Source organism: Mandrillus leucophaeus, unplaced genomic scaffold (assembly GCF_000951045.1).
Source record: "Mandrillus leucophaeus isolate KB7577 unplaced genomic scaffold, Mleu.le_1.0 Scaffold301, whole genome shotgun sequence".
Classification (NCBI taxonomy): domain Eukaryota; kingdom Metazoa; phylum Chordata; class Mammalia; order Primates; family Cercopithecidae; genus Mandrillus; species Mandrillus leucophaeus.
In genome coordinates, this window is record NW_012103155.1 from 792246 (window position 1) to 811032 (window position 18787).

The following is an 18787-nucleotide window of genomic DNA, read 5'->3' on the forward strand; positions in this document are numbered from 1 at the left end:
GAGGCAGGAGGCAGGGCGGCTCGCGGCGCGCGAGGTCCCTGCAGAGCCGAGGGGAGGGAGGAGCAGGGCTCCTGGCCGCAATAAAATGCGGGGTCAGTCGGAGCAGACGGAGCCGGGCGAGACTCGGGCTCTCAGACCCCCTCCTTGGCGAGCCTGAGCAGAGTCCAGGACTAAAGTGCATCACAGCCCTCCCCGGCGGCAGCCACACACGCCAACTGGAGACACACACCCGCCGGCACGGCCCGGTCCCCTTCCCCTCCTCCACCCGCGCCCCCGGTCCCTCTCCGCCCTCCCTCCGGCTTCTCTTTGCGCGACTCTTAACTTTTCCCCCACTCCCTCTCCAGCTCCCCCCAAACCCCCAGTCTTTCTCCGCTTTGAGTGTTCCGAGATGCTGCTAAAGCTAAAAGTGAAGGAGAAAGAAGCAACTAAAAATATCCCCCGGGGCCGCCCGGCTCCTTGAATGCAGGGAAGAGGGGGCAGGGGAGAAGGCGTGGGGCGGGGTGACGGGGAGGAGGGGACGCGGGAGGCGCCGGAGGGAGGGGTCGGGGGAGACGGAGGGTCAATTTCTCTTCTCTCCCCCCACACTACTCCCCTCTCCCGGCGGTTTGGCGCTGCTCGGAGCCCGATCCTACAAAACCCGGGCTGGGGGCGGGAGTGGAGCCGGAGCGCCCGCCCGCCCGGGTGTCAGGCCGACGTGGTCGGTCACCTGAAGTTCACGGAGGGTGGGGGAAGGGTTAAGGTTATGGTGTCTCGGGCTCGGGTTGTGTGTGAGCGTGTGCGTTTCCGCTGCAGACAGGCAGCGCGATCGATCTCCCCCTCGCGAAATATCCGCGGCGGTGCCTGCCCAGGGGACCGGGAGGGGGGCGCGGGCTGCTCGGGCCGGGCGCCCCCGCGCCTCCGTGTCACCCGGGCCGCAGCCGAAGTGGCGAGCAAGGGCACTTGCAAGCAGTCCGCTCAGCAAACATTCCTCTTTCTTTCCCCTTCCCGGTACGCAGGAGTCGACGCAGAGGGCTTGGGTTTTGCTTTTTTCCCCTTCCTTTTAAAAAAAAAAGAAAATGCCCCTGTGCAGTCCTTTCTTCGCCTGCCCGCTAGAGGTTCTGAGGATAATATCACATATGTAATATATATGCACATAAAATCACTCGCAGGCGGCTGCGTGTGTAGGGAAATTTTGTGCGAGGAAGGAGAAGGCGGTGGAGTCGGGGAGGGCGAGTTGGGAGGCTCCGCGCTGCGATTCACAGAAAACTCGCAGCAGTTGGTGGAAGAGTGTGCGTGCACATGGCCGGACTGCCGCGCTGCCCGGCTCTTGTCGGGGGCGTGTGGGGGGAGGTAGAGGAGGCAGGAATTCTGGGGGGGTCAGGGGAGGTCTGCCCTGCTCGGACAAAATGGGCTTCAGTGTTCTCTGCGAACTTGCCCTTAGATGGCAACTTTGGGAGCTGATGAGCTTGTGTGCGAAAACAGGGCGGTGAGGTTATTTGGTCATTTTCCCTTTCTTCTCGTCTCCCCCTGCTTAAAAAAAAAAAAATGTTGGCGGGGTTAGAGGGAGGGTGGGAGAGAAGGGATTTATCTGTTTCGACTGTGAAGGAGATGGAACGCCTTCCCTCCTCTTGTGTGCAGTGCAGTCGGGCAGCTGCAGCCTGCCCTGCTGATGACCTTGACCCTGACCTCCTGCGACTACCCTCTGCGTCTGAGAGGAAATTCAGGCTCCATTTTAGCTCGTGTGCTTGGTGGGCCTTTCCTGCGCGTCGATACCTGGTGATGAAGTTGTATTTTGAGAGTGGGTTCTCCTACTTTGCTGTCTGATTGAATCCTGTTATCCACTCACTGAAAAAAAAAAAAAATCACCTCCCTCTTTCAGTCACATAAAGTCACTTTTACTGAAGTAAGAAGCAATTACCTTTGGAAACACCGTAAAAGTCCCTGCAGTTTTGAAAGTGAGGCCTTAATTTTCTGAGCTTTTCCACTTACCTTTGAATTGAATGGAGTTTTGTGGATGTGTGTTGCCTGTGCTAAGTGTGTTTTACACATGTTTTTAAAGCAGTTTGCGTTTGGACTTCGCAATTTCTGGGCAAATGGTGTATTTTGCAGTTCAGTTACTGTCACCCAACGCTTGCTAAGTGCTGAGTGAGGCTTGAAACTTGCAAGTGGTGTGAAGTAGTAATTATTGACTTTGGGAAAAATTAGTGTTAATTTGTATTTAATGTCGAATATAATTGTAGTTCTAAGTCCCAGTTTTAAAGCTAGACACTTTGTTTGTTTGTTTGTTTGTTTGTTTATATGTGAGAGGAGGATTTCTCTTTTGCTGGAGTACTGTTTTGTATCAAACTTAAAATATAGGAAGTCTGGGGATTAAAGTATTCCTCCTAGAAGTCATCCCAGGGTTTTAAGAAGTTAAATAGGGGCAGATTTAAAAGTTGACTCTAAAAGAGAGGAGTGTGTAACGGAGGAGGGGAAGGGACATCTTGAAGGAATGAGAGGGGGAAAACTATTTTTGAAGCCAAAGAGTCCTTTTGAGTAAATACAAAAGTGGTTAATGGCCACTGTTAGTACATTGTTTTAAGAATCTGTAGAACCTGTAAACACATTTAAGAAGTGCAAATTAGAATTCGAATACAAAAAAAAAAAAGAAAGGAACTTACGAAAACTGAATCGGTAGAAAATTAGGAGGGCTTTCCACTTCCTCTTAGGTCTCTCCCTGTGTCTGCACCCCTCTAAGGATTCTACAGCATAAAGCATTGCTACTTATAGACTCTTTCTGTGTTGGATCTATTTTTCTGATATTAAGTACAATACCAGCCAGACACAGTCTGGATCTACAAAGCCCACAGTCCTCCCACTACACAGCACAGACACCAGGGAACCTGGAAGTTCCACCCTGGAGTGGATTAGTCCTGGAAATCCAGACTAGCACTTGGTATTATCTGATACCAAGTCTGGGGTGAGCCTCAGCCCCTGGCACAGAGTCCCAGCAATTCCCCAGTCTGGGCTCCGGCCTGCTAAGGTTTCCTAGCTCCTTCTGTTCAGCTAGACACCCATGGGACTGTTCAGAACCGAATTAGCTTTGGAGATGGGTTAGCCTTTAACCTGACACTACTAACCTAAGCCTTGGGTTTCTGATTTAAAATTCTACACAGCCATTTCCTCCTGGGCCTCTGAAGTGTGTGTGTTTGTATCTGTGTTTGTTTTGTTATATGGGCCTCATACATATGCAGAAAAAGATGGCCTATACTGTAGGGTTGAATGGCGATCTTACTGTCTACAAATCAAAAGAAGTCCTGTATTAAGTTTTGCAGGTGACCCTAAGCAAAGGGTATTAAACCTACACTAGTTTTGAGCGGTGGTTTTAAAAATTATTACAAAAGATACAGCTTTTATTTCTTGGCCTAGAGCAGTAATTATCATTTTGGGATTTAAGTATGATTCTGCTGTTGTTGATGGCTCTTTTACAAAAGTTCTTTCCATTAACAAGGTCCAATACTATATTTAAAAAAATATCCAAGAGGCGCTTTGAGCTATAGCACCTGCTTGTCTTTAGCAGAATCCTGAACTGGATAACTTTAAAAAGTTTGTCAGCCTGAGAAAATGGAAGAGTGGGTAACTGTGTGGCTAACTGATGCTGTGACTGTTACCACGCATGGGACTAGGCACTTTGTGAACATTTTTACATTTGGAATCACAAACTGAAGAGGGAAAGGATGAGGAAGGGTGTTCTCTTGTGTTGGTTACATCTGTAAATCTTTTTTTTTACCATTGGTGATCACTTACTTCTTCATTAGCTTCAACTTACACATAAACGTGTACAAGTTTAGATCCTATTATATTTACCATTGGAAATTTGCCTGATGCCTATTCCCGAGGGGGAGCACAAAGGAAAAGTTAATAAAGCAGTTGTTTTATTATTCCAGTATTTTCATTGTTTACTCAGTTGTGGGTCAAGACCAGATCAGGTTATTGTGTTCTTCATTAACAAAACTTTTTTAAATTCTTTCTTGCTTTCTAGTAAAATTGGGAAGCAAAATGACTGAAAAGCAATAGAAGTTCTTATTTTTATCATTTTACCAGTGTTTTTGTGTCTAACGAAAGAGAAAGGATGAAAGATTGAACTCTTTTCCCTTATTTATTTTTATTAATTTTTGCAGTGAACGGGCAGTACCTCCTGACTAACTGTGGCAGGGACCATGTGGGAAAAAATTTGAGTCTAAAGTGGCAAAATAGTTCACTGATCCTGTCAGCCAGAGCTAATGATTCCAAGGTACCCAGAAGCAGTCTAGGTTGATGCTGGATAATCATGCCTATCTGTTCTCTAAAAAAACTCCCTGTATTCCTAATACAGTAAGTAGGGTATCACTGAGCTTTCCTGTAAAAATAGGGAAGATAACTCAAAATCACATTCCTTTTCATGCTTCAAAATAGTTTCTAATAAAAAAATTGATTTTTAATTTACCTGCATGCTGCCGTCTCACTCTGGGGATGACACAGCTGGTGTGAGTTGACAAGTCTCGCTGCACAAAGTGTTAATAAATCATGCTGGAGAAGTATAAATTGGACAGCTTTCGGCCAGTGTGAAAGCTTGCTGTGCATTTGAGATTTTAGAGTCTTTGAATGGCCTCTATTAGGAGAATTCCAAGGGAGGTGTAGAAAATCTCTATCTTGTGAGGCTTGTAAAATCAGATGGACAAAGACTATGGACACACCTAAGGGAGAGTGTGTTGGTAGAGTGATGACGCAGGCTTCTTCTCAGCTCAGAAGTTGGTTTAAAATACAAGAGAGTTCTATTAATGTCAATGTGTTCTTGTAGAAAAGGCTGGATTGAAAATGTATGGTGCCTCGCTGAGTTGGTAAATAGTTTTACTTAAGTAATCCCAGTAGTTTGGGTTCAGATCCTGTCTGGACAAGTTAGTTTGGGTTCGGATCCTGTCTGGACAAGTTAGTTTCACAAAAGGGAAAAACTCTCATCCACTATCTTTAACCCTGGTCACTTACAAGCGAATTGGTATCTTTGGACTTAAAGATGACAAGATGTCTCAGACAGTTTGGCTGCTCTAACAAAGTATCTTAAACTGGGTATTTTATGAACAGTGGAAATGTATTGCCTACAGTTCTGGAAGTTGGGAAGTCCAAGATCAAGGTGCCAGCAGATTCAGTGTTTGCTGAGGGCTCAATCTCTGCTTCAATGATGGTATCTTTTTGCTGTGTCTTTCTATAGTGGGAGGGGCACACAAGCTCTCTAGGGCCCCTTTTATAAATGCGCTAATCCCTTTCTTGAGGGCTCTATCCTCACGATCTAGTCACCTCCCAAAGGCCCCATCTCTAATACTATCACATTGGGGATTAAGTTTCAACATGAATTTGGGGGGACACCAGCATTGAGACTGCAGCACAAGGTGTGAGAGAGGGAAATGATGATGGAGCCCACATTGCTACCCCTGTTTCTATGACTGGTCAGCGGTGCCATCTGTGAAAGATGAAGACAGCGTATTTCTGAGATTAGGTTAATATAGCCTTTGTCCCCATTTGAAGTTGCCATGTCTTCCTCCATTCTTCATTTTTAAATATCCACTGGAGTATTAGGACAGGACAAGGAAAAACAAACAGAATTGGCTGGAGCTAATCTCTTCATTCTGAGTGATGTATTCGTAATTTTGTATAATTTAATCAGACTGATCGCAGAACAAGATAATGAGAGTATGACCTACAGAATAGGGCTTTAGGGGGCGTTAAGGATTTCCAGCATAAGATTTTACAAGACCATGAGCTTTGTGGTGAAGGCATAGATTTTAGGTTTTCTCTTATTGGAAAAAAATCCCAACCAGGCCTAGTTATGGTAGGATGTGAGCTTTTTTTCCATCAGATTTCATTGCTATATTGGCTAGTTAATGTACTCTTAGAACCACATTTTAGAGGTATAGATTGTAAATGATGGTGCCTGTTTCTGATGTACTCTCTTCTGTCTCCTGGTTTGCTAGGTGTAGCTCAGTAATTCATTCCATCTAGGGCTAAGTGTACAAAACACTTTACAGTTCATGGTAGCCAAAATGTCTTCTGTCATATTTTATAAGAGACTAATGTGTGAAGCACAGACCTTAGAAATAGCTAAGAGTACTTGATGGGTCGGCATTTCTGGCCGCTTTCTCCCTTGTGTTTGGGAGCAAGTTTTGTATTTCTGCCCTCTCTCTGTAAGTTATTTTTTATGATACTGGAGAATAGTGTGTGACTAGGTGCTGAGGCAGGGGCCTCTCTGATGATGCCTATCATTCCCCAGGGACCCACCTTGGGATAGAATTGTTGTAGTTACAAAGTAGTTTTATAAATTAAAATCAGAGTTTGGCTTGATACTAATCTTAAGTGGCATGGGTACATGTTGCTGTCTATTTTATAAAAGTTAGCTTCACTGCATGTACGCACACACACAAACACACACACACACACACACACACAGAGGCTGCACTGTAGCTAATTTTATAAAATGCACAGTGATACGCGCCCACGATCTGAGGTCAGAATGTGGCCTTTAGCAACTCTGCTTTCACAGTCTGACCTAGGGTTATATTAAATGCGGCAGATTCAGTGTGCCTAAAAAGGATATTGTTTCCGACTGTCCATTCCCTTCTTATGAAAAACAGCCTTTACCACTGAAGTTCTGTCTCTGGAGTCCTTAAGTGACCACGGTTTAGATACACTTTGCTTCTGTTTTTAAGAACATCCTAATTCAACCAAGTTTGTCTACCAGCAAGGAAGAAATGCATGGACCTTCTTGGAGGCTAGGGCCTGAAAAAGCAAACCCCAAAATAACCTCTCTGTATATCTTTCTCTTTGGTCATTTCTACATGGGTCAGAAAAGTGGTTAGACCCCATTAGAATTGTGATGTGAAGGGAAAAAGAAAAGGAGTGAGAGAGAGATGTGGATCTCAGGGTGAATTGTTTTGAGTGTGCTGAAGAAGGTGGCCTTCAAAGGAGACTGAAGAAGGCCAGGAAAAAATGATCTTTTACATGATTGATCAGTAGCACTCTGCTTATCTGAGCTTTTGAAACCAGCTACTGTGCTTGTGGAGGGTGATAGATGTTTCTAAGGTTACATAGTGCTAGTAGTATCTTAGGTGGTCTGGTGCTGTATTTTAAAAAGCTTTTGTTGTTGTTTTGTAATGAGAGGGGGAAAGTATCATTTGTGACTGTGCCCTCTTTTAACTTTGTCTACTGTGTATGGCACAACTGAAGTAGAAACAGGACTCATGTGCTTTCGAAGTTCATAGCACAGCAGTCAAATGTACAGACTCTGGGGCCAGGTTGTTCAGAGCCCAGCTTTGCCACTGACTAGCTGTGTGACCTTGGGCAAATGACTTATCTTCCCTGTCCTCCACTTTACTCATCTTTAAATAGTGATAATAATTTCTGTATCACAGAGCTATTAGGAAGATTAATTGAATACGTATACAAATGTAAATATTATACATATACACAAAATCATGCCTAATTGGTGCCTGCTGTATAGAAAGGACTTAATAAATATTACTTATTATCGAGTATGTGAAAGGTGTTTCAGTTTGTTTAGATTGTGAATAGATTACAGGTATTTCTGACCTGGAACTTTTTGGTGATTTCTACGGTTTTTTTTCTCAATACATCTCATTAGAGTGGTGAGTAATAATAGTAATATGATATGGTAAAATTCTTTTACAAGGCTATTATTGTAGGACTTGACTAATACTTGTTTCATAGGCCAACAATATTATAGTAGGCTTTTACTATAGGAATGAGTTTCTCTTTTTATATGATTTGATCTGAATTGTATGTAAGTTGTGTAATAATCATATGCATTATAACCAGATTTTACTATAAAGTGAGGCTACTAAATCCTCCTTTAGACACTTAGAATGAGACTCAAATTAGAGAATAGGTATTGCATAAATATTTATTTATTCTTCTGTTCAGCAGGCAGCCCACTGGTTAGAATAACACAGAGGAAATTTATATTAGGTGTTCCATATGTTATATAGGTAATAGTTTATTTACACAGAAAGAAGGAAAGGCAGGGTCTGCTGTTTCTAATCACAGAGAACCAAATCAAGAGAATACATGCAATGAATCTTAAATGAAGGATGGGGGTGTGTGTATGTGTGCGCAGTGGGAGAGAGAGATCATATCGTAGGTTACAAGCTGGTGCCATAGTAATGTGTTTTGCCCCACACAGATACTGTTTAAAAACTTGAGACAACATTTTGGAAATTGGAGGTTTCCTATAAAAATCCAAATTTCCAGCTTCCTTTGAAAACTTGGAAGAGCCACTCGCACTGGGCCCACCTCCCCACATGGCAGCAATCTGCTGTAGTCGGTGGCGGCTGTCTCCATTCCCCAGGCATGTGCTCGTCAGTCTGCCACAGTTCCTGCCACTCGGCCACCATGTCCCCATATGCATATACACCTGCCCGCCTCCCTCAGGTATCTTACCTCCTGATCCCTGTAGGCGTTTGGATTAGAAACTGTTCTGCATTCCCCAGCATTCTTTGATCTTTCCATTCATCAGAGTCTCAGGTGTTGTACAGCACATTTGATGGCAGTATCAAGAAGCTGTATAGGGATTAAGATCCTGGCAGCACCACATTGTAGCCATGACACTAGCAAGTTACTGCAGTTATCTGCCTGTTTTTCTCATCTGTGAAGTGAGAGACCATTGTAGGTTCTCTGAGACTAAGTCAGCTTGTACATGTGGATACTTGAGATTTGTGTCTGGCATAGGATATGTGCACAGTAAATGCTGGCCATGTTAACACCCTTGAGGTGTGAATTCATGTCAACTGAGGATTGCTTGAACTGTATTATGTAATTAGTCAAGGACAACTATTGGTGTTCATCAGTTTCTGATCACTATCAGCCAACCCAGTGGCTCTCAACCAGATGTATTAGAATCACCTGTATTTTAAAAATACGAACACCCCCAGAGATTTAAGTTGAATTGACCCAGAGTGGAGCTTGAGCATTAACATTTTTTAAAAGCTCCCTGGGTGATGTGATTAATTTGCTTAATCCTGAGTTGAGGACCCCTGAACTAACCAGCACTCCCACTCTGGGATGTTACCATTTCAGCCAAAAATAAAGACATGCGATGGTGAGCCTGGTCAGCTTAGTGACGGTAATTTTTCAGGCTCTTAAAACCCTAAAATTAGCTTGTGGACCTGGGTAATGGACTGCAACTCCTCGAGGCTGGAAACCAGAGAGACTCACAGAAGGACCTACAGTAGGCAGGAGACACAGACTCCAGTCTTCTCCCTTAAACTGTCCCATCACCAAGGTTTTTCACTGGCTGTGTGACCTTGGGCAAGTCACTTAATCATCTCTGTGCTTCAGTAGCTCCATCACGTAAAATGGAAAACAGTACATTACCCAAACCTCCTATTTATATTACACTTTATTCTTCATGAAGCCCTTTATCATCTGCCTGTGAGGCAGGCAGGGAAGGGCTGCTTCTGCCACTGATTGGACAGAAGTGGACACAGACCCAGAGAGAGGAAGAAGCTAGCTTGTAGTCACCAGTGTCAGCACTACCAAGGGCTGGACCATTTGATGGTCTCTTGAGACCCAGTGCAGCTGTAGGTCTGTGAAGTCTACATGGGATCCCACAGCCTGAAGGAGATGGTTTTGGCCATTGTAAACTGCTTAGAGCCCCTCCGCTACAGGAGGAGAACCCTTTAGTTGCTGATGGAACTTGATGGTCCCGTGATTCATGAAAACTGCTGCTGCCAATAATATTTCCCTCCTCAAAGACTTAAGATCTGAGTTTATCTCAGTCTTACCAAGTCAAAAGTATATCTTCCTTCTAACTTCTACCCTATTGGTCCTACTCTCTGTTTTCTGATCAGCACTTCATAAGTTTATGAAAATACTTTTCAAGCTGAATTTTAATTATTTGTTTCCATCTCTTTCTCTGCTCAGTTGTCTCTGAGCTCCTAGAGAGCAGGGACTAAGCAGAGGGTAGTAGAATGGAATCACATGCAGTGACACTGTCTGAGGCCTGAATTATGTGCTCCATATGGAGAGCACTGCCTTCGCGTAATGGCCTAGAATTAGGCGATGTTTTCTAATCTGCACTTGTTTGGCCCTACTTGTTAACCCAACAGTCCTCTCTAGAGCATGAAACACAGCTGTATTTGGGAGGAAACAAAGTGTGGGAGACCCTACGCTCCAGGAAACGTTACTGAAATGTGCTATATGATTTCTCCCTTCTAGGGGAAGGCAAACTTCAAATAATATCTTACTGGGTTTTAATCTGACCTTAAGAAAGTGAGAAATCAAATTACAGTGAGCTGCTTTGTGACATTTATAGAAAGAGAGAAATTTCACAATCTAGAAGTAAGGTTTGGGTTGGCTACTAGATCGTAGTTAGAGAGAAGTGCTGTGCACAAATGGCTACTCAAATACTTGTTGATAGGTGAAAAAATATGTGCAGAAGAAGAGAAAAAGTATGAGAAGCTTAAATATGGCTTGGACGTACTCCGTAAGGCTGGAACCATAGAAAACACAAATATTAACTATTAATTTATTTTTAAAAATTGATACTGGCTTTTAATGACAAAAGTAGTACATGCTTAGTATAAATAATTAAACCCATGCAATAATGTTAAAGTATGAAAGTCCCCTTATCCCAACTTCCACCCCCAGAGATAACCACTGTTAATCAACAATTAATATTTAAAACTCGGCCTTTATTTGAAAAATGGATACATTTCAGCAGAGTTGGCTAAAAGAATTTAAGTATGGAATTCAGAACAAAGGTGGCAACATCACTCTTACAAACTGATTCAACCCATCTATGAGTACTGAATCTCAGATTGATTGCACTGATTTAAAGGGGGAAATTGATAAGCTGCTCACAAGAAGGGAGGCAACTAGAATGTTGTAGGCTCTTGAAATCATCATATGAGAAACTAGTTATTGAGGCAATTGGGGATACTTAATTTAAGAGTGGGGGTGGATAAAAATTGTGCATGATTGCTACATTCAAATATATGAAGTTCTGTCAAGTGAAAAAGGGAGTAAATTGTTATTCATCCTACATTCTCAGCTTGTGTGTGATAACCGATACTTCATTTGTTCATTCATTCATTCATTTCACCAGCACTAACTGAGCAAAGTTTGGGAATTTGCGGAACTGAATAGAGCATGGTCCCTGCTCTCAAGGAGCTCAGAGACAAGTGAGCAGAGAAAGAGATGGAAGCAAATAATTAAAATTCAGCTTGGAAAGTATTTTCATAAACTTATGAAGTGCTAATCAGAAAACAGAGAGTAGGGCCAATAGGATAGAAGTTAGAAGGAATATACATTTGATTTGATGAGACTTGTTGAATAAATAAAACTATCCAAAAATGAAATAGCAGATGTTGTGTTTATGAAGAAGCTGGTTCAGCCACCCGTTGGGGGTGATTTTCTAAGGACTTCAAGTAATGTGGGGTGAGATAAGAAGCATTGAACTCTAAAATTGTTTAATATTTCAGGAAACAATTCTGTAAAGTGCTACTTTGCTTGGTTTCTATTTAAAATTGGAAATCTGTTCCCACAGCAGGGGAACACATATTTCACTATACTGAATTGAGAGCCTTTTGGGAGTAGAGGTGTGTGGCGACACGGTGTCATGTTAGAGCAGTGACGATTTGATTGGCTAAGAATTGTAACCCTCACTTGGTGCTCATTCATTAAAGAAAAGTTTTGAGCATTTACCTGGCTAACAGAAGTTCTGTAGGATGCAACCTCTGCTGATAGTTCTTTCAAATGTTGACACAAAATAATCACAGAGGATAAGTACAAATCAATATGGTAACAAGTGCAAGACCACATACTATCAGTTAGATGTGTAAATGTTTGAGGAAACACAGCAAGTGTGTGGGTAAAAGATTCTCAAAGAGGAATGACATATAAAGCATCCTCAAGGAAGTGATGGACTTAGATCCTGAGCAGAGAAGAGAGAACATTCCAAGAAGAAGAAATGTCATTAGCTGATATGGTTTTGCTGTGTCCCCACCCAAATCTCATCTTGAATTGTAGCTCACATAATTCCCACATGTCATGGCAGGGATCTAGTGGGAGGTAATTGAATCATGGGGGTGGGTCTTTCCCGTGGTGTTCTCGTGATAGTGAATAAGTCTCATGAGATCTGATGGTTTTATAAAAGGGAGTTCCCCTGCACACACTCTCTTACCTGCTGCCATGGAAGATGTGACTTTGCTTCTCCTTTGCCTTCCACTGTGATTGTGAAGCGTCCCCAGCCATTTGGAACTGTGAGTCAGTTAAACCTCTTTCCTTTATAAATTAACCAGTCTTGGGTATGTCTTTATTAGTAGTGTGATAACAGACTAATACATTAACCAAAACAGGGCAAAATAAATCAAAAGTTCATTTATGTGAGAGACACTAAGATAAGGGACTTCATTGAACCAGAGGGGCCATATTGGCGATGTAAAGATAAGAAGTAGGAAAAATATGGAAGGGGCTGACCCAGATAAGAGATAATGATTGCTAAATTTAGTGGTTTGATTACATCTCAAAAGTCAACTGTGAAGTATGGTAGTTTCTTTCACAGTGATAAAAATGGAGATAGAGGGCGATGGCCTAAATGAAGAAGTGCCTTTTCAAGTAGGGAGAGCTGTTGAAAAACCAAACTCAGGTGGATGGCAGTGGATGTGATCCCTGAAGAGGCTGTTGGGAGAGCCCTGCCTCAAACCAGCTTCTCAGGGCCAGTGCTGCAGACACTCACCCAGGGCATGCCCTCCCCTCTTATCCCTCCCTTACCTCTTTGGTTCCTCAGTAATCAGCAAGGAGTGTTCTAATGCTGTGTCTCCCTTTGAAGGTAATATAGTATGTGCTCTTAACAAAAAATAGTATATCTAACATCTCTACATATATAATGGAAAGCATAATGACAAAACAAATATCTGTAAACCTACCACTCAGTTTAACTAGTTTTAATGCTATTGAACCTGTTCATGTATTCTTTTCCTACTCCCTGTCTCCTAAGAGTTCCCGTTACCCTAAATTCTCTGTTTATTATTTTCCTTGGCTTTTCTCCGGACTTTACCATATTGCTTAGTCTTGCTTGTCTTTGAGATGTGTAACAGTATTAGTATACAGTGTGTGTTTTGCACCTTGGTGTTTCATTAAATGGTTACCTTTCTGGAATTTATCCATGTTGATGCATGTAGCTCTGGCACATTCATTTTCACTGCTCTCCAGTATTTCACTGTAGAAACATATCACAATGGATGTTTGCTTTTGTTTCCACTTTTTTTTTTTTTTTTTGCTGTTCTGAACAGTGCTGCTGTGAACATGCATGTACATATCAGTTAGCCCGAGTGTGAATTTCTCTAAGACACTGGTTCTCAAACATTTTGGTTTTAGGACCTTTTTACCAGGACCCCTACACTCCAAAAACCTTTTGTGCATATGCATTGTATCTATTTATCTATATCATGGTAGAGATTAAAACTGAAAAATTAAATATATTATTAAAAATACTGATTCTAACCCATTACATGTTAATTATAAATGCATATTTTAAGAAAAATATATTTTCCAAAAGAGATTTAGTGAGAAGAGTAGCATTATTTTATATTTTTGCAAATCTCTAATGCCTAAGTTAACAGAAGACAACGAGAGTTTCCTATATGCTAATGCATTCAGTCTTTTTTTTGAGACGGAGTCTCCCTCTGTTGCCCAGGCTGGAGTGCAGTGGTGCCATCCCAGCTCACTGCAACCTCTGCCTCCTGAGTTGAAGCAATTCTCCTGCCTTGGCCTCCCAAGTAGCTGGGATTACAGGTGCCTGCCACTGGGCCTGGCTAATTTTTTTTTTTTTTTTTTTAAATTTTTAATAGAGATGGGTTCTCACCATGTTGGCCAGGCTGGTCCTGAACTCCTGGCCTCAGGTGATCCGCCTGCCTTGGCCTCCCAAAGTGCTGGTATTACAGGCATGAGCCACCGTGCCTGGCCTGCATTCAATCTTGTGACATGTTTTGGATGGCATTTCTGAAGAAAATGTGACTTCACACCAATATATAATAGTCTTTTCAGATAATTGTGAATATTCATTGATATTACACCAAGACTCAAAAAGAGGTAGCTTCTTAAAGATTAGTTGCAATGATGAATCAAAACATTTCAATAAACTTTTCATGTTTTGTTGCATTAAAATCTACTGGTCTCTCTTGTGCTTTGAATGGATCAATGTGCATAGAACATCTTGCGTTGGACGTTTGGAAAATATTGGTTCACTGAGTTACGTAGATCTACCAAATGTTGACACATTTTGTTATACAATATAAAAAATTATTAATATCAACACTGATGTTATCTGAAAGGTCTTTAAGGACTGTATTGGGAAGCTGTCAAATTCACAGTGTAAGATACATGTTTTCCAAAATTTTAATTCCTGCTTGAAAGCTTGAATTTTATCATTGGCAACAAACACTGTCAGTTTTTCCTTGAAGTATCAGTCTTACTTTTCATTTCCAATGAAGAGTCTGCCAAATACCCATACTTGAATGACCATAGTCAGTTATCCTTTCAATTAAAAGTGATGTTCAAGGAAAAATTGGCTGGTTCAGCTCTTAACTCAGTCACACATGTCCTTTTCCTTGAGACAGCAACTGTACTTTGCTGATTACATGTGTTATTAAAAAGATATTACTCAAGGGTCAGTCTTCAATGAAAATAATTTTTACTGCTTCATCAAAGACATTCTTAAGTGAAACTGGCAGGGCTTTTCTCCTTGTTTTGTTTTTTGTGTTTGTGTGTTAGTTTTCTAAATATGTGCAACAGTGAAGAATGAAATCATTACTAGTATGGTTCATTGCTACTGCTGTGATTCGATTCGAACTAAGGTCCTAATAGTTTTACCCGTCATTGCTTTTGTATCATCATTACAGATGTCAACGGAGTAATAAGGGCAAATGATAGCTTAGTAGTATTATGAGAACAGTTTTGATCTTGAGGATGCCTGAAAGGGTCTCAGAGACACATAGGGGTCCACACACCACACTTTGAGAACCACTACTCTAAGGTGTCTACATAGTAATGGAAATGCCACATGTGCTTCTTTGGCTTTACTAGGTAATGCTATAATGTAGCACTTTGAAATTTTTCCCCAAAGACCCCAAAAGGCAAAGAATCCTGAAGATGGGGAACCCTAAACTCACAAGGGTTCTCATAGCTTCTGTGAGATTTCCTTGATGTATCTTTGAATTATCTTAAAATATGCATTATGCTGTATATCTGTTGGTTTAGACTAAAAGTAATGTTTTCAATAACTCATCAGTCAAATTTACCTTTGTTTCTTGTAAATATGTATGTAACAGTTTTGGTCTGTGAAGATGCTCCATATTTATCCTGGTACCTGTATGATTTCCTCCTGTTGGAGGAGAACTCCAGTGAGTGCCTTGGTCCAGCATGATTTATCTTGGAGACTACATGGTAGCAAAGAAGAGATGACTTCAGACTTCCAGTCTTGGGGAACTAGGAGTACTTCTGGTCTTCATGTCTTCCTTTTCCAGGTTGCTGTCCTCACCGTACATGAACCCACTCATCTGAGACAGAAACCCGAGTGTAATCCAAACGCCACCCCCTCCTTTTCCTCCGCTCATTGAATTTCTTCCCCACCCAGTTTTGTTGATTCTACTTCCCAAATATCTCTAGAATAAAACATACCCACCCCCTGCCTCTGCTTTGGTTTACACTCTTATTTTTTCTCAAAGAGAACTGAAATGGTTGCCAGCCGACCTCTTTTTTTTTTTTTGCCTGAGTCTCACCTCTCCCCTCCCCAAGCCCTGCCTCTGTAATCCAGTCTCCACACTGCCGCCATGGCAGACTTTTTAAAACACTCATGTAATCCAGATAATCCTATTTAAGATATTTTAGGCATTTTCTAAAAGGATAAAGTTTGGACTTCTAGACTTTGCCAAGAAGCAAAATCTAGAAGATGCGTCGTCATCTGAGCCCCTTTCCTGTGCCATGTTGTATGCTCCTTGTTTCATTTGTACTGAACTATCTGTTCTGCAAATCGTACTTATACCTCCTTTCCTTGGCATATTCTTTTCTGTTTCTGAAATATCTTCAACTCATTTATGTGCCTGATAACCTCCTACTTAGCCTCCAACACTCAGTTCTCTGAGAAGCCTTTCCTGCTTCCCCTCCTCCATTGTGCCACCTGCTGGGTAGAATTAAGCATCCCCTACCCCTAGCTACCCTGGTTCCCGTAGCTCTATTGTAATAACCTCCTGTGCATAGCATACTTTCTTACTTGTCGATGTTCTTATTGACTGAGCTTTTAAAGGGCATGGACTTTCTTATTCATTTTTGTACATTCTTGCAGATAACAGTAACTGATTATAGTAGGTGGTCAATAAATAGTGCTGAATAAATGAATGAAGGGAGAAGTAAAGAACTGGTCACAGAATCCAAGAAATAGGGGATGTTCTATTAATGTTGTTGAATGAACAAATGAATGAAGTTAAGAAGGGGATCCCACAGAAGGTGTTTCATAAACACTGCTGAATGAATAAACAAAGAAGTTAAGACTGGGTCACAGAATCAAAGGGTTTTAGAGGTAGAAAGGACTTTGGAAACCATCTCCTGCTGTCTTCCTCTTTCAAAAATGAGAAAACGATTTGCCTAAATTGTCCCGGGCTGGGTACAGGAAGCGATGAACAGTGCCCTGGACATTCACGTGAATGTAGCCTGGAGATGACTGGAGGGAGTCACGTGCTTCTCCTCCCTTCCCGAGGAGACTTGCCCAGAAGAGCAGAGGCCGTGGCCTGTGCTGCAGGGGATACCACCGTCTAAATGCAAGAGAGAACTTTTGCGGTTGGAAGTCTGTGGCACATTCCAGACTGTGGAGTCTCCCCTCAGCTATTGGCTGTTGCTCTCTCTCTGTCCTCAAACTGTGCCAAGACTGTCAGATTTTCCTGATGACTGGGCATATTCTGCATCTGGATTCCATGGTCATAACAACCAGAAGTTTCCTGTCTTCTTTGGTTGGGGTGATTATGATATAGAGCTGGGTAACAATATCAACAGTTCTGAGGTAAGCCGTCCTCTTTAAAACATAATGTTTTCTCATCCGAGATATCTAGGTGCCTGGGAAAAAGGGAAAGCTATTATTCACTAAGTGTCAACTCTATGCCAGGTGCTTTACTTATATAATGCTAATTTACCTTTACAATACCCCTGTACAATTGCAGATATTAGTATCTTATACTCTAAACAGGAGAAGGTGCTTGTAGACTTCTGGTGAGCCTAGTGCATAGCAGGGTATGATTCGAGTGGGAGTGTCTGATTCCAAAGCTTGTGCCCTTTCTATTTTGCCATGCTGTTTCATGCTGTATAAATAGATTTTTTGCTATACAAAACTTATTGTGGCCCTATTTCATCAATATTAGTGAATTGTTGGAGTTGAATATATTTTATTTACTTAAAAGGAGGAGAATCAATAGGTTTCTGGTTTAATGTTATTATCCATGCTTTGCAGTTTGCATGTACTTGGCCATCTCTGCAAGACCACCACGTATGGGAGAGAGAGCAGTATTATTACCCTACAGTATTATGGATGATGGATTTGAGTAATGGGGACAGAGCATTCTTCATATTTCTGGTTCATCACTGTATTCCTCATACCATGTCTGAGAGTTGGTGTATGGTAGGGTCTTCAGTTTTTGTTAAATAAACATCAGAAGTTATATAGCTGGTAAATTCTAAATTCAAAGTGGAACCAGGTCTCGGAGTCTCAGCTCAGTGGTCCTTCCTTTGCTAAAGCATTCTGCTTTTCCCAGTGCTGTAAGCAGAGAGATGCAGGAATGAGCTCTCCCTTTCATGAGTATGTGTGGGACATGGGAACCCTCTTGATTTGGCTATCCAGTGAATTTCCACAAATCTGAACAAGTATAGGTGGTTCCTTAGAATAAGATCTTTCTTGTTTTTGCCTCTCCTCTTTTAAATACGCAATATAGGATTTTTTTTTTAAATTTTAATTTTTGAGACAGGGTCTTTCTCTTGTCACCCAAGCTGGAGTGCAGTGGTGTGATCACAGCTAACTGCAGCCTTCACTTATTGATCTCGAGTGATCCTCCCACCTTAGCCTCCCAAGTAGCTGGTACTAGAGGCACATGCCAGCAGCCCTGGGTAATTTTTAAACTTTTTGTGGAGATGGGAGTCTTGCTATGTTGTCCAGGCTGGTCTCAAACTCCTGGCCTCAAGTGATACCCCACCTCAGCCTCCCAAAGTGCTGGGATTATAGGTGTGAGACTCTGTGCCTGGCTCAATATAGGATTTTAAATCATTTCTATTTACCTGACACGTAGTCACCAATAAGATGATTGGATAATGATTGATGATCCAAAGTGGATTTATAGAGGATTCGCACCAGGAGAATCCCTGAGGTCATCTGAAACGGTGGCTTTCAAAACAAAACAAAATTGGTGGAACCCTTCCTTGTCTTTATGGAGAGCTCCACTATGTAGAAAAGATCAAAGCCAAAGCAGGGCTGAGCTGGCTGGGTATGTGCTGGGGTGAGAGTTGGGGGTGGGTCCATATAGCCCAGCCCTGCCCAAGAGCCCCAGGCTTCCTCTATGTGTGGTTTGGAAACCACTGATCCATCCTAACCCCTCATTTTATAGATGAAGAAACTGAGGCACAAAGGTGCTCAATGACTTACACAAGTGGCTGGATTAAAAAGATGATGATGAAACTTGTTGCCATATATCAGCTTTTTTTTTCTTTTTTTTTTTTGAGACTGGGTCTTACTTTTGTTGCCCAG

The 18787-nt window shown here is 42.0% G+C and overlaps 1 protein-coding gene across 3 annotated transcripts in view; it reads left to right on the plus strand.

Moving 5' to 3' along the window:
- LOC105544576 (zinc finger protein 827) overlaps nt 1–18787 on the plus strand; it is a 174983-nt gene that overhangs the window by 1469 nt on the left and 154727 nt on the right. The gene's annotated exons all lie outside the window — the stretch shown is intronic.